This window comes from Pezoporus occidentalis, unplaced genomic scaffold, assembly GCF_034315485.1.
Source record: "Pezoporus occidentalis ecotype Australia unplaced genomic scaffold, CSIRO_AGI_Poc_V1 ctg31, whole genome shotgun sequence".
Classification (NCBI taxonomy): Eukaryota; Metazoa; Chordata; class Aves; order Psittaciformes; family Psittacidae; genus Pezoporus; species Pezoporus occidentalis.
The window spans coordinates 1,129,237-1,152,843 of record NW_026915052.1 but is presented as its reverse complement, the minus strand read 5'-3'; the positions used below and the strand labels follow the sequence as shown (position 1 = coordinate 1,152,843).

The 23,607-nt window shown below is 38.0% G+C and overlaps 1 long non-coding RNA gene across 1 annotated transcript; it reads right to left on the bottom strand.

The window, feature by feature from the left end:
- Positions 1 to 576: 576 nt before the first annotated feature.
- LOC134168452 (uncharacterized) lies at positions 577 to 10,711 on the bottom strand. The gene is made up of 2 exons (XR_009966554.1): positions 10,573 to 10,711; positions 577 to 994 (listed from the first exon to the last, which is right to left on the bottom strand). It is a non-coding gene; the product is annotated as an uncharacterized LOC134168452 (long non-coding RNA).
- Positions 10,712 to 23,607: the final 12,896 nt, after the last annotated feature.

The following is a 23,607-nucleotide window of genomic DNA, read 5'->3' as shown; positions in this document are numbered from 1 at the left end:
TGAAGTAATGGATGACTCACTTGAGTTACTGGATATTTTCTTTAAATTCCTAGTCTTCTTGAGACCTAAAAGCTTGGTGAAAGACCATGCAGATAATTTATTTGCATATATTTTCTAAATAATGCAGTAATGTTAACTTGTGTACAGTGAGCTACACTGCTGCTGGCAGAAGTGTGGAAGAGAAATTCTCTATTAAGAAAATAGGAGAGTTCTTCCTTCAATTGCTTCTTCTGTGCAGGATAAAACTATTTGAAGCCAACACATATATCCTGACTTGCAGACTTGTTCATCTCTAGAGAGCCACATTGAAAATAAGGTTCTCCCTCTTACTCTCTTCTCCTTCCTATAGCTCTATAGATATCTTTGTTGGAAGAGTATTGCATTCAGTTCTGGAGTAACAGAGATCAACATTCCAGTGCCAACACTGTATTTGTGTCCAAGGCCCTTAGTTTTTGTAGAAGAAAGAAGCTCAAATATGCATATCTCACTTTCAAATTACTCAAAGGAGATCGATCCTGCAAAGCTATAGGAAAAGTGGAGATAACATGTGTATGATATTAACATGACAGACATCAAGAAGAGAACAACCATTCTTTATAATCCAAATTTTGCTGTCACTATTTTAAAGGTAAATACAAAGAATGGCTGCATTGTCAGAAAGCAGAGGAAGTCAACATTCTTCATTCAAAGACTTGTTTCATCATGTACTTTAGAGAGCTGTTCAAGTTAGTATCAACAGCAACCAGGTGCTGTGAACAGTAAAATCTTGCATACAGAAGTAGAGCTGGGCATGGGGGATCAAGGGAGGGCCAACTGAGCCCTTATAGCTGCTGCCTGTGTTAGCCACTTCAGAGATCAATTCTGAATCCATAGCACAGTTGCTGCTTCAGTACTCATTTTTCATCTGCTTTGCATCCACAGTTGACAGTGCAGCCTTCAGTATGTTCTGTTTAAATTCTCACCGAATCTCCATGGGTTCCTCTGTCTCTTCACACTAAGAGAGACGAGAGAGAGAAAACAGCAAAGTGGTTAGAAATCTTCTGCCAAACACAGATGGTAGCCCGATTGCTCTTACAACCCACCTGTGTCTGTCTGTGGAACCGTGGATGTTGTGGACATGTGTGTAAACAATTTCCAGTGCTCTCAGAGCATTCACCCAAAGGATAATTTCCATCTGAGTGTTAATATTCTCTACATTAGACAGCCTTGAGAAACAAATATGGCTATGTAGGATTTATCTCTGTAAAAGTGTGTTTGTGTGTGAATGTGTTTATAAGGAGAAGCAGAGGAAGAACAAGAAGACTCTAAAATTACACAGCAGCCTGCTGTTAAAAAGTACTGACAAAAGCACTTGCTTGCACAGTGTAGGCAGTCTGTGAAAATCCAAAAAGATGTGGATAAAAACCCACACTGGCTTTACCTCATGGCATCTTAGCACGATCAGCTATTTGTCCCTCTCCTCCCCAGGATACAGGCACAGTATGGGATATGATTACATTACAGCAGTTCAACAAATTAGTGCCTGTCAGCTGACCTGCTGTAACCAACTGTGTATGCTTTCTTCATCTGCCCCATTTGCAAGATAAAATGTATTAGCTTAAATTCACATACAGTGGATTTCCCTTCTGAGCCAGACCTCTAAATAGTTTTTGGCATACCTGGCACAGCAAGCTGGTATGTTCTCAGCACAGGAAATATCTGGCAAAAGGAAACCTTCCTCTTTGCAAAGAAATAAATTGACCTACCAAAAGTGCATTTAGCACATGGAGGAAAAATTTTTTCTCAGCTCCTGTAGAGTGAAGCATGAGATTTGATTATCCTTATTATCTTAGTTCAGATAGCTTCAAATGTTGCTAGTTGTCATGAAACATATAGCCCTTTAAAAAATCTAGTTATGGTATTTGACTTACTGACCTATTCTGGCATTAAATTGCACAGTATGCCAATGCACTGTGAAAATTCAAGTCCTTTTTTTTTGGTTCTATGCATATAGAGCCTTTAGTTCAATGGCAGGAGCTTTGGATCTCTTATCTTTATCTTTTTTTGTAAGGCAAAAGAAAGAGAAGGGTTACTTTTCACTAATACTCTTCACACAGCTTAATTTTTCAACCTTGTTGAGGGGGTTTGGGTCTTGTTAGCCATCTCTTACTGCACACCCTTAGTAGGGATGCTCTAGGTGCTCGAATCTGGACATTGCTGTAAAGTCAATATAAGTGATAACAAGAGGCACATCTCATGGAACCATGCAAAGTTTCCTTTCTCTTTTGTCACTGTAGATCAGACCAGAATAAAAGGAAAATAAACTATGTTCTTTTCTGCACCTTGGTCATGGCTGGCATTTTCCTGTATTGCTAACTAGCAGACCAGTGTCCTGGGTTCAGCAGTAGCAGTCATGTTTCTCCTTCTTGGTAGCTGGTGCAGTTCTGTGTTTTGACTTCCAGCCTGGGAACAGTGCTGGTGATACCGATGTTTTCGGTTGTTGCTAAGTGATGTTTACCCTGACCAAGGACTTTGTGAGGCTCATGCTCTGCCAGGGAGGAGGCTAAGCCGGGAGGAAGCAGAGACGGGGCGCCTGACCCAGGCTAGCCCAAGAGGTATTCCATACCACAGCACGTCATGCCTGGGGTGGGGGGTAACTGGGAGTTACCCGGAAGGACACAGGCTTCTGGGTGGGACTCGTTTCTTGGCCGGTGGTATCGTATTCTCTTCCCTTGTTATTTTCTCTTATCATTGTTGTAGTTGGTAGTAGCAGTGATGATTTGTGTTGTACATTGGCTGCTGGACTGTTCTTGTCTCAACCCGTGGGAGTTGCACCCTTTCGATCCTCCTCTCCGTTCCCCCGGGAGCGGGGAAGGGGAGAGCCCTGGGGGGGGGGGGGGGGGGCTTGATTGCTCTCAGCCTGGCACCACTCACTGGGAGTGAGTGAACAAGCTGTCTGGCTAGGGTTTAAACCACGACAACCAGTTAATTCAGACTTCTGCTGGGGAAATTATACAGGTGTAAAATAATAGGTAAAAAGTTCTAGATTGCCAAATCTTACAATGCTTCTTGTTTGTTTTCTCCTCTGTTCCTACCTTCCTTCAGTGTCATGCATTTCTTTATGACAAGGAGGGTCTATGATCCTGTGTGTCCATGTTTTCACACACCTTTTATTCATTGATTTATTACATTCTTTTTTTATCCAATTGAGATCTGTAGTGAACAGTTGTCACAGCTGCAGTTCTTGCTCGGCAGCATTTAAATGCATGCTAAACAAAAGTCCCTGTCTTGCCCATCTCAAATATAGTCAAGTTAGTTGATAAAAAGCATTATGCCACCCCAGGGTGTGATTATACTTTGAGATAGCACCACCCGTAGGACGGGTGAAGGCCCTTTGATTTTGGCTCTGTGTCTAATAATGTGTTTTAACTCTTTCCAAGCTCTGGGTTTCTGTTAATTTCAGCAATTCTGTACATGTTACAACTGATATGGTTACTGATATACTTGATAATGTAGCTGGCATCAATGAAGGAAACCATTTGGTTGGGCTAGACAGAACTGCACCAAGACTGCAGTCATCATTCAGTTAATATGCCAGATTATTGGCAAACTTTTCCACTGCCTCCTTCTGCTGTTTTCTGCAAAGCATTAGTGTGGCTGAGACCCATGATGATCTGATCCACTGGTTTTGGTTTTTGCTAACCTTAATGCTCTTGGTTCCACCTGGGCATGTTCTCATCAGTTTTCCTTTGCCCTCTGTACCTTGCAGAAGGAGACCTGTAATGTTGCCTGTACTCATGTTTTGTTATCTTCCCATTTTTCTGGGGCAATTTTTATGGATCCCTAGTGTTGCTCTTCAACACTTCCCTGGAGAGTTTCAGGGACTTTGGTAAGTGGGCAAGTCTCTATTCTACCCACTGCTTTTACTTGTTTCAGCTTAGGTACTGAAGATTTATTTTAATATAAGAATGAGAGAACTTAACAAAATTATGCTGTCGATTCATGACAATACTATGGTAAAGCTTGCACTTGCAGTTTTTATGCTTCCCATCTATGCTAATATGCGCTTACACAAGACTGACAGAGGAAAGTTTCTTAATGTAAATTACATTTGCATTGGCTTTAAGTCAGCTTTATACTATCAGAAAAGAGAATAAATTCCAAATGGTTTACAACCATGAATACTCCCAGAAAGTAACTAGTCCTGATTTCCTTATATTTGAACTAGTATAAAGCAAGAATAAGTTCATTAAAGTGGTTGGGATTATTTTAATTTATACTGTAGCTTTATTATACTGCTCTGAAGCACTGTATATTTAAGCTGCCACTGCAGAGTGAAAGGGACCATAGACTGAGCTCCAAAGGCCCTATATGGGTGCAGGAGAGAAAGGAGATTGAAGCACATTGGGACTATATCCAGCAGTTATTGTCTGCAGGACTGGGCTCTTTCTTTGATCGTAAAATAAGAGAACATGCTTTCCTGGAATTCTGCCTAGCTGTATCTTCGTATAATATTCACTTAAAAATAAGCCAAACAAGCTACAAAATCTTTAATGGAAACATAGACCTGCCACTTTTAGTACTCACTCATTTCCTTAGCCTGTAAGCTTTGGGTTCCCAAAATTATAACTGTTTGATGTTTACATGTTTTTACATGTTAAAAAAACCCACTTGCAGATGTATTCTGGTTGCAACCCATTCTGGTTGTATAATATGAATGCCTAAGAGTCTGGCTGCTTAAAAAGGACTAATTTTCTCGGCATGGTGGGGGAAAAGCTCCTAAAGATGTTCCCACAGATATCTAAATGGGAAGGAAGTTGTGATCCCTTTACCCCATTTGCTTTCAGTGAATGCAGCAGAAAAAGCATTTACTAGCTGGGAGCAAGGTGTAGGTTTAGGATGTAAGGAAATCCTGGAGAGTATTCACAGAGAACGAAATGTTATTTATAAAAGTGTCATTATTACATCTTAATTATTTATGTTTTAAGAAATGAATAATATATTTTCTGAGTGCTTGCTAATTATTAAATGACAGAAGCAACTCCACATTTCAATTAGCTTGCCTTTCCTGGCAACAACTTCAAATAAAAAAACCCAAACAAAACTCCAGCACGTTGCCCTAGACTTCAGAGAGCTGTAGTTTTCATAATGGCTTGGTGAGGAGAATGACTCTCAAACAGGAAAATGAAAATTCCATGTTATTTGGGACCACAAAGGCACTCTAGGGCACTGGGTCATTTAGGGTGAACACCCTGCTACCTGCCCCTTTTATTTTCTGTACGTGCAAATATTATCAGTGAAAGATACTGAAGACACCCGTTTTACTTACATAAGTAACAGTAATGTTCTTTACACGTGCACTGTTTCAGACACACAGAAAAACATATGCCCCCTCTTAAAGGTCTTGTACTCAGAACCAATGTTTTCACAATGTTTCACAATGACACCAGCTTTAGGAGTTTTGGCCAGCCAATGCTTGTGGCTGCCATCTTCAACCTGAAGGGAAATATCAATATTGAAGCTAGGAGAGATTGAAAATGATCAGAACTAATTGTTGTAATAAATCACATTTCCAGCACTTGAAAAGGAAAAGAAGCAGAGCCTGCCAGCTAAGTTTCATGCTATGAATTCTAACTCAGCTCCTCTTCTCTGAGAAAGGAGGTTTACTGTCCTGTGGACTGTATCCTCCAGTCTCCTGATTTTAAAAAATCCTTATTCAAGAATAATTTTCCATGATTGGCTTAGGTCTGAGTATTATTCTTTATGAAAGTGATGAAACAAGTGACAGCAGCTTTTTTTTTGTGAAAATTTTGACAAATTTTGTAAAAAAGTTAATTGGTTTTACCAGCGATAGGAGTTTGTTTCTTTCCTCCAGACACAAAAGTGAGGCTTACTGGCCGTGGGGGGTAGCCACAAAAGCCTTGTCAAAGTTTCTGTTTATCAGTCTGTGTAGGCAGCCAGGAAAGGTGCAGAGCTCAGGGAGACCTCCTGGTTCTCTTTCCAACTACACACATGACTAAAGCTGAGAAGTATTTGAGTTTGCTGTAGATTGAGAGAACAGCCAAGCCAAGCCTAGAGGCTTCTTTCTCTGCCTGGAGTTTATCAATTAACTTGGAACTTTTTATGTTGCAGTTCTAGCTGGAAGCTTCATTTGAACTTCCTCCGCAGATTTTAATTTCCATTTGATCTTAGAGAGACGCCATCAAATAGCTTGGGTTCTATAAAGCTGAGAGATAACTTTATTGCTGTGTTTCATACCAGACCTGAAGAAAACATTCAGTGATTGCTGAAACATGATATTCACCGAGTTCTTTAAAACCACAATAGAGCTATGATAATTTACGTACATAAATGATGGCTTTATTAGTGGCAAGGTGGTGTCCCTATTGAGGAAAAAATCCAGTTTTCATGCCAGGGAAGAGAGGAATTGCAAAGGTTGCCATTTCCGATAATTATTTTTTACTGCCTTCACTATCTGTTGAATAGCATATGGACATGAAAAACCATGCACACTGAACAAGTGATTTTTCTGTTGTTTTTTTTTTTATAAGAAAGCCAGTCCTGCATACTTCAATGGAATTTGTCTCCAGATAGACTTCTAGGTCTTACAACCAATCCTCCCCCAAATCCTAAAAGTTTTGCACATTATATTTGGCAATGATAACATGATGGTATGATTTGCAAAGTAAAAGCATATGTTAAAGAATTGTGACCGAGTTGTAGAGGGTTAACTTAGGCTAGCTGCAAAGTCCAGTAGAGTCTTTGAGAAATTCTAGTCACACACATAAACTGAATTATGCAGGTCGTGTCAACAACTGCCTCAGAAGCATATAACGGGTAAAGAGGAATAAGGGAGAGTAAAAGTATGTGTTCATCCTTTTAGAAAAGGGGAAAAGAAGTCTTTTATCCAGTGTTTGAGAACCGCTTGTAAGGGTCAGAACATTTGTACTCCCATGTCAAACCTAAGACAAAAGACATTTGACTGAGAGGATAAACAGATGTAAATACCTAAATGGCAGTTGTTGGCATGTGTCCAAAGGTTAGTGTTGTTCTCCCAAAGGTTGAGCTGATTAGACAATTAAAGCAGTGTCTTCTTTTTTTTTTTTTGTCAATTTCCAGCCTTTCTCTCCTCCTTTTAAAGTATTTATATATTGAAAGACAATGTGTGTAAAAAAGAAAAATAAATAAAGACATCTTTATTTTCTAAAGATCAAAATGAGGAGATTAGACTACATTCCAGCATGTCTGAATGCATGTCCTCTCGCAACCTTCTATGAAGGAGACCACAATGATTGCCAGAAGAAAAAAAAAAAACAACAAACAACAAAACCAACATACAACCTGTGTTGTCTTTGAATTATGCCCAGAGAGATCCATAGTTGTTTTCTAGATATACGTCTGACTCTGATCTCTTTGCATACTAGCTTAAATCAAGAGGAACTCCTGACTTGTGAAAAGTTAATGTAAGATCAAAATCAGAACTATGTACTTCATTAAGGTTATGACCAAGATATTTATTGTGGTTTGAGAACAGACAAGATTAAGCTGCTACAATGCCAGTAATTGTACATTGTGTGGAATCGTTGGAGAAGGAATTTAAAAGAAGTCATTGCAAACTGGCTCCTCCTTCTCATGTGTCTTGTTTATATTTCAAGGCAAATGAACACTCTGTTTTGTAACTGATGAAGTCTTCTGTTTAGTATACCTTACAGGCCTATAGCTGTAGCATCTGAGTGTTGATAGCAGAAGTTCTCTTGTAATTTCCTTTGCTGAGATGAGTGATTACACAGCTACCAATCCATATCTGGTTGCCACTACATTTATGTCTCCACATTTAAATGCTAATTCCCTATCAAAATCAGAATGTGCATGCCAGTTTGCCAGTGAAAATGAGGCAGTGTAAAAATAAATAAACAAATCACAAATAGATAAATAAAGCCTATGTATAATTTCTCTGTCCTTCCCTGCTAGAAAATTGGGTCCAGCTAATAGATTCTTAGGCAACGGAAGGGTAGCAGAAAATGGAGGAGCACCCTATTATCTGGGGACTAATCTGTGTCAATGCCTCTTTTCCCCCTGTAGGTAAAGCAGTTTTCAAGAATATGTAGCTACTTTCTGTATCCGACAGCAGAAAATACTAGTACCTACAATTTCCTGACTACTAGGCACAGACTTCCATGTGGTTGCTTTGAATTAATTATTTTGTTCTCATGTCATTGTTCAGTTTTCCTTTATGATGAAAGTGCTTCTATAGTTTAAATATCAAAAGTAACATAGAAAAAGAAAAGAGGGATAATAATCCTACTTGAAATACACTTTCCTGTGCTTTTTGCTAATTTACTTCTGCCCTTGGATTAAAAAAAATCTGTTTCTCACTAAGTACACATAGAGCGAGAGAACTATATAAACAAAGCACCTTACTTTAATTAATATTTTCTTTGCAACGACACTTTTTATCAGAGATCGAACACAAGTTTGGGGCAGAGATATACCCATTTGTAATTCACATCTGATACTGTTTGCTCTAAGAGGTACGAAACCGCTAATGTCAGTTAATTAGGACTTTGGGGCCTGATTTTCAAAGACGGTTAATAAAAAGTAATAAATTATTATCTTCAGCTTGATTCTGCAAAGCTTCCTCTCCAATAAAGAGGACAGTTTGTAGTAAATTGTAAACAATACATAAGTGCTAAACTTGTATATCGGTAATTTCTTTAATAGTAAATGAAATAATGTATTTTCACTAACTCTATGTTTTTAATTATCTACAGATATTTTTAGCAATTTTTCTGTTATGACTACAGTTATGACTACAGTTTCCCTTTTTCAGGGAAAAATGAAGTGTGTTTTTCAATCTACCTATATGCCACTTAGGAAAAATAAAACTCATATTTATTGAGAAGAAGGTTGCTTACCTACTTAAACCTGAACACAAATCAATAGGGCTGCTGGATCAGTAACACATTTTGGACAGTCAGGTTTTAATTATCATCCTACCTTCAAATGTTGGCAAAATTCTCCTTTAGTTTGCTTCTAGAAAGCTCCTTATATATCATTCTTTATGCAATCCTTTTGTTTTCCACAAAGGGGATTGGGGATGGCTCAAAGTACAAATGAGAATGACAGAATTTCACATCCAATTTCATCCAATCTAAGCAGCAAGGGTTTGCTGAGCACTGCCTGGGACAAAGCATTTGATTTCACCAGTCTAGTTTTGCAACCTTGGGCAAGCCACATAAAACTGTATTTGTAAACTACAGATACATACTTGCAAATGTTCTGTGGGAGGCTTAATCAGTTAATATTGTAAAGCATTTAAGATAGCTGTGAAAAGAGTATTGCACTTAATCACATACTTACTAGAATTGTGATCTTCTTTATTTGGGCTTACTTTGCATGAGTCAAAATATATTCTCAGATGTACAAGTCCTAAGTCTTTTTCATGTAGAATAGTCCAGGTTCTTCTAATCTCTTCTCATTACCTGTACCTAAAGCTCTTTCACCACAGACATCAGGGAATTTTGCTCATTAATCTATCCTGTATGTTTAATCATCACTGCTCTCAAGTCCTGTGAATAGCACCTTGTGGTGCAGAGCTTCAATTCGTAAAAATATATTGCTAGCATTCTGTTTTCTTGGGTCTTTTAACAACTAGTATAAATCAGAACAGCCTTAAGCTGTTTTCCGCTGTGCCAGGAGGCTGACCCTTGTGCCCAGTAGTCACAGAATCATATAGAAAGAGGTGGGGTGGCAGCTATTTATTCAGTTTTTTCAGCTTTCCCCGAACCTAGGCTGTATTCATTTTGGATGAAACTGCGGTTCTAGCCCATGCTGCATGGACACTGCTAAGGTTGCAAGCACTCACATAATTCAACTATTACATGTAGTAGTGGTAGTAAAATAATCTTATCTGCAGCTCATCAGAGCTTTTTTAATTGAATTTTACTTAACATGAGTGTTGAAAGAGTCAAGCTCAACATGCAGCCTTGACTTTGAAACCTCTGGCATTTTGTGGGTGTTAGTCACATCCTTAACATTACAGTAATACAGTTTTTGTGGCTTAATATTTACATATTTTTATTGCTGTCTGAAAGATAAATGGGAAGAGGATGATCACAGGAGAAGCCTGGAGCAGGATTTTAATACGTTGAATTTAAAAAGTTGCTATACATGTATGGGAATGTGAACTTCAGGTTGTATAGGTAAATTAAAGGCATTAGGAGACACGAAAGCAAAGCCTGGCAAAGCAGTATTTAGTTGGTGTATAGAACTGCACTGTATTTTGTGGAGTATGTATAGTGGGACATTTGAAACTGAGGGAAAAATATTCTAGAAGTTCAGGCAGCTGAATTAACATCACCAAAGGAGTCTTAGTTTTTACATTTTTATTGTAACCTTGTAGAAGAAGCATTTAAAACAAAAGGCCAAATTGGAAAATTTTGCCTCCTGGAGCTCCCCTGATGTTTACTGGATTTTACCTGAATAATTCTGAACAAGGAACTGAAGAGTAAATGTCATTTTTCCCATCTATTCTGTGATGCAAACCATCTCATTTTAAACCATCTTGATGCACAGCGTTAAAGTCTCCATTACCTGTGTTGTGTACCCTGAACAAGGAGATCTTGATTCACAAGCCAGCTCTTTCCTGTGTAGATTGTGGCCTTGGGTAAAAGGTCCAGCTACAAGTAATGAGACTCCTGCCAAATTCCCTCCCCTACACCTAGTGCTTGACTACCTCTGCCTAAGGAATGAGAATTTATGCCACCATTGTACATCATGGATGAGGCATTGTAGAATTGCAAATGGTGCCTTCTGCAGGAAAGGAAGCATGTGTGTGGCCAAGCACCTAGCAGGAACCCCAAGGTGCTTTTTCAGTTCTTTTCACTTGTCTTACAAATAAGAGTGAATACCATTTGTGGGGGATCATTGGAGTGCATATTATGTGGATATGGTGGGGTTTGAAATCAGCAGAATAATCCAACCTAATCGTGTCTTGAGATCTTAAGCACTCCTCACCTTGACAGACAGAAAGCAAGAGTTTCATGGGTAGTAGCTGAAATGAAAGAGCAAGAACATAGTTCTATGAGGAAATGGCAAATTGCCCATTCTTACTGCTCTATCCTGGGTCATTTCTAGTCTTTATTAAGAGAGACAGTAGCACGGTACAAATCAGAATTTGCCTGTGGTGAGTGCAAAGGACATTTTATTTTTTAGAAGAAATGTGGAATAAGAAAGTGCTGATGCCGCACAAACAGATTTGAAGACAGCTGAAGGCAGAGGACTGCATCACATCTGTAGTTTTTTAATGTTTTAATGAAGAAGTAAAAGGGTTTATAGCTTACAGTGGGGAAGTGGAAAGGACATGTTTTCTCTAGCACCAATGCCCCTGTGAAGTTTTTGGGCTTCAAGTCGAACTGTAAGTTCACGTGCAACCAAGAAGTTCTCAGAAAAAGATCTGTCTCAGGAAGTTTTGGCACCACAGAGATGTGCAGATATTGGCTTTTTGCTCATCTCATGGGAGACAACACTGATCTGATTAGGCCAGCAGACTTATTTAGAGGAACAAAATAATTTTGAAATAGTTTTCAAAATTATGAGAACAAATGCATGGTTTTTTTCCTCTACTTTGATAAGATTTGAAGTGGCAAAAGGATTAACTCAAACTTTCAAGGACATGGGGGGAAACAAACCCAGCAAATTTACATCTTTTTTGGACAGCATCCAAACAAAGTACTGACTAGTGAGAGCATGTAAAAATGGGTTATTATATTGAAAATCAGATTAGTGCTTTAACTCTCATATTTTCTTAGGGAAAACAGTGATGTGATACAGGAACATAGATGTTGGCTGTATTCATTACAGTGTGTATCGTGTTTGGTGGGAGACCATCTTAGGCAAAAAATCAATTATTTTAGTCCAAAGAAAAGAAAAGAAAAAAAAAGGTGTTCTTATCTCTCTCTTTTAAGAGAGGGCATTTCAGGTATTGCAGAGTGAAGGCTGTTATTAATTTGGGTTGTTTCCCATAGGAATGTTAGGTTGTTGTGGAGCCAGAATTCGTGTTAGAACACATGCTTTAAGTTAATTGTTTGTGTGAGATTAAGTGGCTGCAGGTCAGGGTTGCTTGTTTAGTCTGGGAAAAGTACACAGGAGTACTTAGGGGAAATAATAAAAAGGGAGGCTGAGTGCTGAGTTTGGAATAACCAGTTCTAGATGAAGCTGTAGGCTGTATTCAGGGAATAATCTGGGTGGAGAGTCTGACTCCTTGAAAGCAAGCTTCAGCATTCCAGTGAAAAAGGTCCCATTTGTGCGAGGTGATGATTATCTTTTTCCTGATTCTGAGCACCTCCCAGAACCAGTGGGCGCTGACAGTGTACAGCTTAGGCACAGAGATGTGCCTTTCCCTGTTTCAGGATTTGGAATTATTTTGGGACTTCCTTGATGAACTCTAATAATTTTTTTCTGGCTAAGAAAGACACCTTATTAAGTCAAATAATCTAAAGAGGTGAATGAAAAAAGCTTTGCTTCCAAAGTATGCCACCCTATTTAATTTACCTTTTCAGCTTTGACTCTATTTGCTACAAGTGACATCAAGTGGACGTGTTATTTTCTCAGCCTGCAAATCCTTTCTTTGGTTCTTTCTTAGAACTTTATAGGGTTCACCCTTAAAGCAACTTGTACCACAAACACTTTGCAGAAATGCATCTTTTCAGTTTTCCTAAATTGGAAAGGATAACACTAATTGCAAAGCACAGCTCTAAATTTACTACCAAGTTGTAATGCATTTTCTTCATATAAAGTCATATTCAAAAAAACTACTGAATTTAACTTGAGGATTTGTGCAGTAAAACAGTAGGCCCCAGTATGAGATGAGTGTCACAGTTTGGTCCTTAATATTGTATAATGCACTTTTAGTACAAAATTTGAAAAATCTGTCATCCTTTGTATCTTACTGTCTTGCGTTTTATGAAGAACAAAGAATCACCACACATAGGTGGGTCTTTATAAGAGGACTTGCATATCGGGCAGAAAAAAATTATGATCTCTTGGAACTGCATTCTGATCAAGTGTGGACTTAGAGAATTAACCATTTGTAAGTAAATATGCAAGCTTTTTTGCCACATAACAGGGCTGACTTACACAGTGTTCAAAGAGAACCCCTTAGGAATCAATTGGCTATATTGGCAAGCAAATCTCTGCTTGCTGCTGGTACTCTGAGCTCCAAGTGTCATTTAGAGATTTAGCAGTAGTTTATAAATAAGCTGTAAGGGCTGAATGCTAAAATTATAAAGTGTGTAATATTGTTTTACTTTTTTTCCTAAATTGAAAATGCCTATGACCATGTGGATCTTATGTTGCTCATGTGTATGAATATGGGCTCTCACCAGAGGCATGGGACACATTAAATCTCAGCATTACACTGCCATGTCCTTTTGAAGTACACTGTGAGAGAACATTATTCTTGAGCCAACCTGGTCAAGGTTGTGAATACAGGGGCAAAAACCTTAAATCTGCTGGCAAATCTGTTGCGGCCTGTTGTATATCTCTGAGCATACCACAGTGCTTCTGTTCCTATCTTCATCCTTTGTCTGTGTGGCCAATATAAGTTGTAAAATTTTTGAGACAAGAACTTTCCCACTGTATTTGCAAAGGGGATCTGATCTCATTTGGGACCCCAAGGCATTGCTAAAGTAAAAATAATAGGAATAATTGCATTCAAAACTGGCAAAGAGAAGAATATATTTTATTTTCAGAGACATCAGAAGCCTTTTTTATCTTAATCAGATCTTTACATTTTGCTCCCCTTACTCAGTGAAAAGGGGACAGAGTTCTCACTGTGTCACCACAGGATTAACTGAAGTCCACAACACATGCAAAACTGAAACTCAGGGATATTATATAGTTTTGAAATTTAGGGATTAAGAAGTCTGCATTTTTAATTTCTGAAACTGACTATTACGTGATTGTTCTGTTATTGCATCACTCTCACAAGGTTTTGCATCAGCAAAATAGATTCGGTTAGCTGGTGAAACTAAACTCAATGACTCAAAAACTCTCTAACATGGGGGTATTTTCAATCAAAAGTTGGAGATATCTTTTCTGTTTATTTATTTCTGATACACTGTGTTTTTAAGATGCAATGCTATAAGAACAAAAAATTAATCTTTTAGAGGACAAAACCCTCTGTCTGTCCTAAGCAGTGTAAGGACTGGAAGAATTAAACATGAATAAAGGGAGTTGGCAGCTGATATTGGCAGTTGTGAGACTTCATAGATTTGGGAAAAAAGGCATGCCCTGACTCAGCAGCCTATATTATCATCAGAAAAAAAGAATTGAAGAAATATGAGTTAATGAATGCTATGTTATGTTGATGAGGTACTTTGCAGGGTAACTGTTAATGGGCTTTGTTTCTCCAAAGGTAACAAGCTATTGTGTAGTAAGATTGAATGTTTTTCATTTACTTGCTCATATTATCCATTATTTTATTATTTTATTCTAATTTCTTTACTCACAATTAATTTAATACATTTATGTTATAAAAAGGAATATTCTGGTTTTTTTTATTAATGGATCAGTGTATTAATTTTGCAATGTAGGTGACTATGCAATTAAACTCTTCCTTCAATTACCTTTTAACTGGTTGGTCTTCTTTATACTCTGGGATACTTGCTATCATTATCAGAAAAAAAGGGCTTCTTGATGATTCATTATTGTGCATGACACATCTCCTGCAATGTATGAATATGCAGGATAGTAGAGGATGCACATTCTGTTGGGTGAAGATATCTCTCCTCACCTCTCCTTTCTTCTCCTCTTTTCTCCTCTCCTCTCCTCTCCTCTCCAATTAGACAATGCCATTAAACTTCTGCAAGATTCTTTGAACTGATTTATGACCTTAGAAATCCAGGCCTAATCTCAATCCCATGAAAGTTCACAAGAATCTTTTAATGGGGACTGTGTTCGGTCTCATTAGAACATTTGTGTAGCAGAACAACTCCAGTGTATCTGGAGATTTCAGAAGTACAGTAGATTTCCTGATTGATTTTTACCAGGGACATCTGTGTTCACCTGTTGAAACTTCAAGTCACTGAATAGGTAGATTGCAATAGACTTTTATTATGCCAGAAACCTGAATCTCTAATTCAGTATGGAACTCAGCACATCCCTAACATCACCTTCATGACTCTCGTTCTGGAGCACATCCAAAGAAGAGCACTGAATCTGGTGAAAGGTCTAGAGCACAAGGCTTACAAGGAGGGAACTGGGATTGTTTAGTCTGGAGAAAGGGAGGCTCAGGGGAGACCATATCGCCCTCTAGAAGTACAGGAAAGGAGGCTGTGGTGAGGTGAGTGTCAGTCTCTTCCGAGGTAACAAGTGATAGGATGAGAGGAAACAGCCTCAAGTCATGCCATGGTAGGCTGAGATTGGATATTAGCAAAAAATTCTTCCCTGAAAGGGCTTTTAAGATTGGAACAGGATGACCAGGGAAGCGGTAGAGTCACCATCCCTGGTGCCACTAGATGTGGCACTTAGGAACACAGTTTAGTGGTGGACTTGGCAATGTAAGGTTTATGGTTGGACTCAATGATTGTAAGAGTCTTTTCCAACCTAAATTATTTCATTATTCTATAATTCTATGATGTTATGACCAAGTGCATTGGTGAACAGGAAGAAATGATAGGGTTTGCTTACAGTTGATTTTCAGTGTTTTGTTGAATAGACTACTGAATGCATTGGAAGAAAAATGTGTCACTAGGAATTGATCAGGACATAGAATTGCTTTCTGTTTTGTTAGCAAACATGAGACATAATGGTTCTGAAAGTTAAATGGCCCACCAGTCTACCGTTGTTAAAATACTAAAGTAGCAACACAAAAGGGAATAGCTTTGTTCAAGTTGACCTTATCTTGCGTACAAGGCTTGGGGTGGGTGTTTTTCATCTGATTCAGCCCTTTAAAAATTAGGCATCCAAATCTGAACTAGTTGCTCCAGGGTACATGTATCAGAGGGAAAAGTAAATCTTTAGGGCACTGTTTCCCAGTTCTGTTTGAAATGGTTATTTTAAAAGAAAGCAAACTGTGTTCTAGAAATGATTTTTTTTTTCTGTTGCCTATGAAGGATGTCTACATAGCCAGCTTATGCAGAAATTATTACACTTTAGAAATTAATATTAGACATGATGAATCAGATTAGTTTCCTACAGCTGAAGATGCTTCATTGCCATGGCTTTCTAATACACCCCAAATTCAAAGACTTATTCTTGATTCAGACACAAAATCTGATATAATGTCACAAACCCCTTGAACTTACAGGAACTTATGATAAAGACTGTGATGGACAAAAAAATTTATTTTTCAGTGTCTAGAGTAGTTTTGGCCTCTCTTTGTCTGTTTGGGGTGGAAACATACTTTGGACCATCCGTCAGTTTCATATATCTTTTTCTTTCTTTTTTTTTTTCTGTTGAAGGAACAAGAAAATATAACTTCTAGAGAACCAGCTCTGAAGACCTAGAACACCTTCTACAGTCCTGTGGTCTGACATGTAAACTGAGGATAATGATGGAAGGATTCAGGCATTGGAATGGTTTGTCTTGGGTGCGATTGGTTCATCCATTTTTCATTTGAGTTATCACCTGGGCTGGTGACAAGTTCCATGATTATGTATTTTATTGGTGCTCAGATTAAATCAAAGAATGAAATACTTCAGTAAAAAAAAAAACAAAACAACCCAAAACTACTAAAACAAAGTCTTCCTTATTTCATGGCAAAAAGTAACAATCTTCACTTCTCTGAACCACCTGAGTTATAGAAGTTTAGTTTTAGTTCTTGAACTGTCATTGAAACATACTTTTAATCAAAATAAGCACCAGTTGAGAGGAAGCAGATGTCAATTACTCAGCTAAAGGATATTTTTTCATAATAAAGTCAGAAAGAGAAGGATTATCACTCACTGACTCTGAGGATCTTGAAAAAAGCTGCATATTCCAACAAAAAAAAAACAAATTTGCAAAGTGTCAACACAATCTAAAATGAAGTATTTTGAGAAAATGCTGAATCTATTTATCTGGCACTGGTCATGAAAGCAAGACATGTTTTTTTAAGTGTCCCAGTTTTGAAATTGGCTATTGTACCTTATCAACAAACAGGTAGAATCTGAGCTTATACAGAGCTACTCACAAGTCCAGTTTCTCCTCTGACAAAGAAGGGACAGGTAAAACTGGTATTTACTTTAGTGATGCAATGTGTATTTGGCAATACATAAAAACTAAAGAACTTTGAAGCAAGCATATAGGACATGTAAAGAACCTAAATATATATGCTTATAATATATGTTGCACCTTTAAAAACATAAAACTGTTGACCTTTGCAAATGAAATAAGGGTTATATGGACACATACAGTGTGTGTGTGCTGCTGCATGCATATATTTCCTAATATTCACCACTTTGAGTGCTACTAAATGGCTTGGAAAATATTTAAAGGGATTTTACTAATTTTCTTTGAAATACTATTATTTTTTATTTTTTATCCCACTTCCTTGTGCTTTTAAGTGTGCACTATGCACATTTAAGTTAATATATTATAAAGGGAAATGGTTTAGGGACTGTGCCGAACAATGCTTACAGAAAACATTGACAGTTCCTACTGTACACTGATGAGACAGAAGTTTGCTGGTGTACTTCAGCTATCAGATAAAAATCTTAAGTTTGAAATCACAATGGACTCTCACACTGCTGGCTCTTCAAAGCAACTCTGCACAGCAGTTCCTGAGAAGTTGTATATCTTCCCTTGGATTCTCAGTATTACGAAAAAGGGATTCAGCATATTTTAACTGCTGCTTTGCAGATCAGTCAGAAAGGGCTCAGATTGGCACCTTCTCCAACCTATTAGCAGTGCATGAAAGATTGATACGGAAAACAGTGAACACAACCTTCTCTCGCAAGAAAACCTGAAACCCCTTGCTGCATAATGTCCTCAGATTATAACCTCTTTTTGCTGTTCACACTGTGAAACTTATCCATGCCCCTACTGTTTTGCATTCTGGTTTAATGCGGCATACATGTCTCTGACTTTGACAGATTAAAAATTTCAAGTACAATATCTAAATGGTCCTCAATATTATTTTTGAGATTAATGCACTGACCGTATACCCTCCTTCTTTGCATTCTGCCAACCACTTACTCTGTATTCAGTGTTCTTTTCACCTTCCAGTATCAAAGATTTTCCCAAATGATTTTATCTCCTGGTTGTCTCTTTTGGGATTTTTATCTCTGGCCTCAAATGTCACTTCCATCTAATACTTCCTGGTGCCATTCCCACCTGGTTAATGTGTTTCAGGTGTTCACATTGTCTTCTTTCTTGAAAGGCATTTTTTAAAATGCTTACTGGAAGCATGCAACCAAGGAAGCTGCTGGTGTGTTCTGGACATCTCTTATCTTGCTGGCCAGTACTGCTTCCTCTTCTCATTCTGTTGTTGTTGAGCCCTGAGGCTGCCTTTTTATTGTCTGCTCATGTAGCATAAGGAACAATAGGCTTACCTGGTAGTATGTAAATAATATCTTGTAATGTCTGTGCATTTTCAGGTGGCATCCTGGGTAAAATAGTAGAGACATCATCAAAAAAAAGAACATATTTTATAGAATTTAAGTATTAAAAATACACAAATTCACAGCATATGCTGTGTAAGGGACAACAATGATGAAAAAGAAAAAAAAAAAGCTTTATAGACATAAGGGTCCACTTATAGGCTAATGAAAGATTCCTGCCCTATATCTCTCCAGCTGAGAAATGGCAGAGGCTCTGTTGTCACACATCATGAAGGCTCACCCTGTAGCTGCTGTAGAAATTCCTGCACCTCCTCAGTTTTGCATTTGATATATATTTAAATCCTAGTAATCCTGGCTCTCAGCTGAGTATCAGTCCCCAAAAGATTCAGGATAGGGTAAGCCAAGGGTTCTGAGTCCATAGCTATGCAAATTCCACATTCACTGGGGAAACACAGCAAGGACTCCTAGAGCTTATGAGACAGAACAGAGTTCAGAGCTTCTGGATCCAAGGCAGATCATCGGTCTGAAATGCAAATTGCTGCATTTGGTTTTCCTTTTTTAGTTATTACTCTTTTCTGTGTCTGATCTGGGGGGAAACTTGCAGCTCATAGTAGTAAAACATTCATGTGGACATGTACAGACACGGACACCTGGACAATGCTGCAAGTAATTTCCATAAAAAGAATTAGGGAGCTTTGCCTGGGAAGAGTGTTATACTGAGCAAATTTCCACTGACACTACCAGATGAAATATGTCTGGCCACCACAATTTTTCAAAACTAAATGCAAAGTGAGGCTGTCTGACTCAAATTCTTGTAAAGTGTTTCAAAACACTAATTTCTACACTTCACTATGTCTTTCTTTTTTTCTTTTTTTTTCCCCTCTTCAGCCCAGGAAAAAGTTGGTGTACCCTTACAGAGAGGTTGGCAGAGGGAAATAAAAAAGGAAGATAAGATTTTGGTTTATTTTTTGTGTTGGAGACTCGTATACCATGGTGATGACCAGCCTTATAAAATTCTAGATAGTCATAACAGACCACAAAGGAGTCACAAAGTCATTACAGTCAGTGACTTAATAATCCTCATACTGTAATAAGGAGTGTCCAAATAGCCTATGACATTAGAGAACTTTACAGCTCCAGAGGAAATATTAGATTTTATCTTCTCAAGTATCCTTAGATTAAAGAGTTCTCGATGAGACCCTGACACAATAAAACATAACAATTTCAAAATAGTTGCTATGTTCTACTGTGTCAATAATTTACATACTAAGGAGCCCCTGTGGTACCATAGTCCTTGACATTACAGAACACGGATGTGGTATATACTGAGTAGCATTTACATTACCAGACAAACCATACACAGGAATTGTTGAATATTTTATCTGAAAAAGGAAAGAAACTTCACCTGAGTTTTAATTAAGAAAATGAATACAAGATATCTTCTGTTGTTTCTTAAGCCCGTAAAGGTATGAAACATGAGGACAAACTAACTTCTCATGTAATCCTGAAGGCTGGATATTCATCTAGTTGCATGGGAGTAATTCCTCTAACCTCATTTATGAGGGTACTATCCTTAGTCTTTGTACTCAGTCACAGCATCACAAATGTCTTGGTGTTATATGTTGGCTTATGTAACCCACAGACCAATATGTTTTCCTGCAAAAGCATGAATTAAGGAACAAGTAGGTGTTTTAACATTGAATCTCTCTTGCTTTTTTTGTGTGTGTCTGGGTACGGAACATCCTTAACCTGACTTTAACAGTGTGTATGTGAATATTTCTCTGTAGGTGAAGAGTTCCCTCTATGTGAATAGTTTCATGTGTGCTGGAGAAGAATTAATGTCTCTATATACGATAAGAGAAGCAACCATGACTGTTGGAGGGAGCTTCACCCTGGATAGTGGGAAGATTTTTTTACTCTTCTGAGCACAAGTCCTGCTGTTAATAATTGAAGGTTGCTTTGTGGAGAAAGGACTGCCCATATCCATCAGTTTGAAGATGAAATTTTTCAGGTTCTCACTGTTTTATGCCATATCAAACAATCCTACAGCACACAATTCTCAAGTCGCACGACCAGCTCCAAGTTTCTGGCCTTTGAAAAGTTTGCTATTTTGACTTAAATATTGAGATATTTCTTTTCTATTACAAAGAAGATGCATCTTTTGAGGATTAAAAGAAGCAAAAAAGAATATCCCCATTTTCTTTGACAGAATGCTTGCTGTGTTCTCCATGTTGAAGATGGGCAAATATGAACAGACAGGTTTACCCTTTTATCCGTTCTTATTACCCAATGTGGCTTTTAGGTCTTTCTCTAAACGAAGCACTCTGCAAGACATCTAAAGATAAAAGAGAAGGAGAATGAACTCTCCTACATAGAGCTTATGAAGGGTTTAACAGTTTGATTGATAATGCTTCTGTATCTGTGGCACATATTTTAAAACCCTTATAAAACTGTGAGCGAAAATACTTTTACGAACACTCATAGTGTGTGCATGTGTGTATAAAAACCGTAGAACAGAAAAGATTTTTAAGTTAGAGAATAGGCATATTCTGTTATTGATTGTTATGCAAGACTTGTAAGACTTCTATGATGGAATGGTGGTAGCAGGAAGCCTTGAAAAGCGATGTGGTCCTTGCATGAATTTCGCCTAAATTTATCAATTTGCTGGATTTTTTTTGCTTGCTATTCCAAGAAAGAAATTAACACCTTGTCAGCATGGCAGAGGAGAGAAACACAGTAAGTCTTCATAGATCATTGACAACTACTGATCTCTTGTGCACTGTAGGCAGATTGCTCTAAACAGGAGAACTAAATTTATCGCTAGCTAATAGATAGGCAAAGAAAATCAAAGCCCTGATATGTACTTACTGCAGAGGAGAGAGCTTCTGCGCCCTTAATCCCATGGGATCTTCCTTCTGTATGAATAATCTCCTATAAATATATATATATATATTTTTTAAGTTATTTCTAATACAAACAAATTTTGGCTAATCACAAAATAGATCGCTGAATTTGCTGCACTCTAAAGCATTTGGCAATGAATGCAAATGACTGCAACTGAAATTTGAAGAAAAGTATGATCTCAAAGAGTGGGAAGATTGTGGTCAGTGCTTCTTTGAAAGTTATGCAGTATGCCCACATCTGCAGAGACCAAGTGGATGCACTTGTTTCATTGTTCAAGATAATCTAGTTGGGTTTTTTGCATGTTTTGCACAGTGTTATTTCAAGAAGGGCTTGATCTTTTTCCCTTCACAAAGCACTGACCTTGCTACCACTGTTGTTACTGTGTGCTAATGCTATCATACTTTAATTTCTCTGAGCATGTGTTTGTTGCTTCCTGTACAGCGTATAACTTTATTTTCAGGCAAAAGCTGGAGCAGCATTCCTCTTTTAATACAAATCCTATTAAAAGCTGCCATTCTTAAATTAGCTCAGCAAAAAAAAGTGCATTTTATAGTCAAGCAAGCAGTAATTGGACACTGTGGCTATGAGTGGCCCTTGTGGTGTTTGGACCAAGTCCAAATGTACCTTCTGTCTGTCTCTGACACAGCAGACAATAGTAGTATTATTTACTGTGCTGGCTCTGTGTAATTCAACAGGCCAGCTGCAAGAACAAAGAACCACTAACATTTTGCCCAGCCCTATTCCCAGTTGAAGGCCCATCTACATTTCATAAATAATTTCCTAAAATACTGGATTCTCTTTGTCTTCTATAGCCCTTACTGTGCTAATCTAGAGAATAAAAATTAGACTTTCAAACAGTATCCTCTTCTTGTGTTGTCATTCATGAGTTTTCAGGTTTTGGACATCATCCCTATATTGACCACAGAGTAATTATTGTATATGGCTTGTCTCCTTAGCTTTGCCTGGGACTGGGGAACTAGCCCTGTTACTGAATTTTCCATGATTCTAAAGTTGACCAAAGGGTTTGGAGATGGGTCATTCTACTATGTCTAATAAATGGCTGACCTCTTCTGATGTTATTAAAATGTAAAAGTTCAAAAGGTATTTAGGAAGAACACTACTTCTATGTAGTTATAAGCAACATATGAATGAACACAAGAAGGACTGTTAGGTAATAGTTAATATTAGAGGGACGGGAATCAAGGAATTCCTGGATTTAGTATATTTTGTAGTTTTGACTTTTTTTTTACATCCTTAGTCAGTTTTTCAAAATTTAACCTGTCAAGAACAATAAGACAGCATGTGAGTGATGATACCTTCAATTTCCATCCATTGTGTCTGCATTTCCAACCAAGGAAAAGATGAGAAGAGCTGTTACCTGTGGCTTTTTCATATAGAATCATAGAATAATATATATAACCTCAGGCTTCCTGAAATTTCAGGCAACTGAACTACATTTCTATAATGGGTAGATTGCGTCTCATTAGGGACATTCCTTTCCTTCCATGAAAGTGTTTTTCCTCTGAGTGTTTTTTCTTGAGCTGGCATGAGCATTTGGAGTCCTGATTCTTTAAATGCAAAATATGTCCTTTCTTGCCATTACTGTCTGCTGTTTTCTTATCTGTTTCCACTGGTAGCCTCTTCACCATCTTTTGCTTCTGTTTCCCACAGGGGATGCCAGGTATGTATGTGAGAACATCCACAAAAGAACAGCAGGCAGTGGGAACGGACTGGGAGCCCAATCCTCTGTTATCTATGTACTGGGCAGGCAGGTTGGCAGAGAGTGGGTGGAGGAGGCAAATTAATTGCAATCAGTAAAGAAGTAAAACAAATGACTCCCTTAGGAGACAGAGAGGAGATGAGAATTCTCTGACTCACTGTGCCATCATCACTCCTCCAGGGCTTCTCCTAGAGCACTGCTGCTACATGCTAGCCCTTACACAAGGCTGAAACAAAAGGCTCTCTCCTTCACAGAATGCAATTTCCATGAGGCACGGACATGCTGCACTCATTCACAGATGTATATGAATATAGCAGACATGCCCACGGTGTTCTGTAAATAATAATCATATCTACTTATAGAGTCATGTTGAATTCTGTCCAGTAAAGATTAAGAGATTCTCAGAGTTGCATTATTATGTCAAACTGCATTTGGCTATGTGAAACACATATAGTGACACTG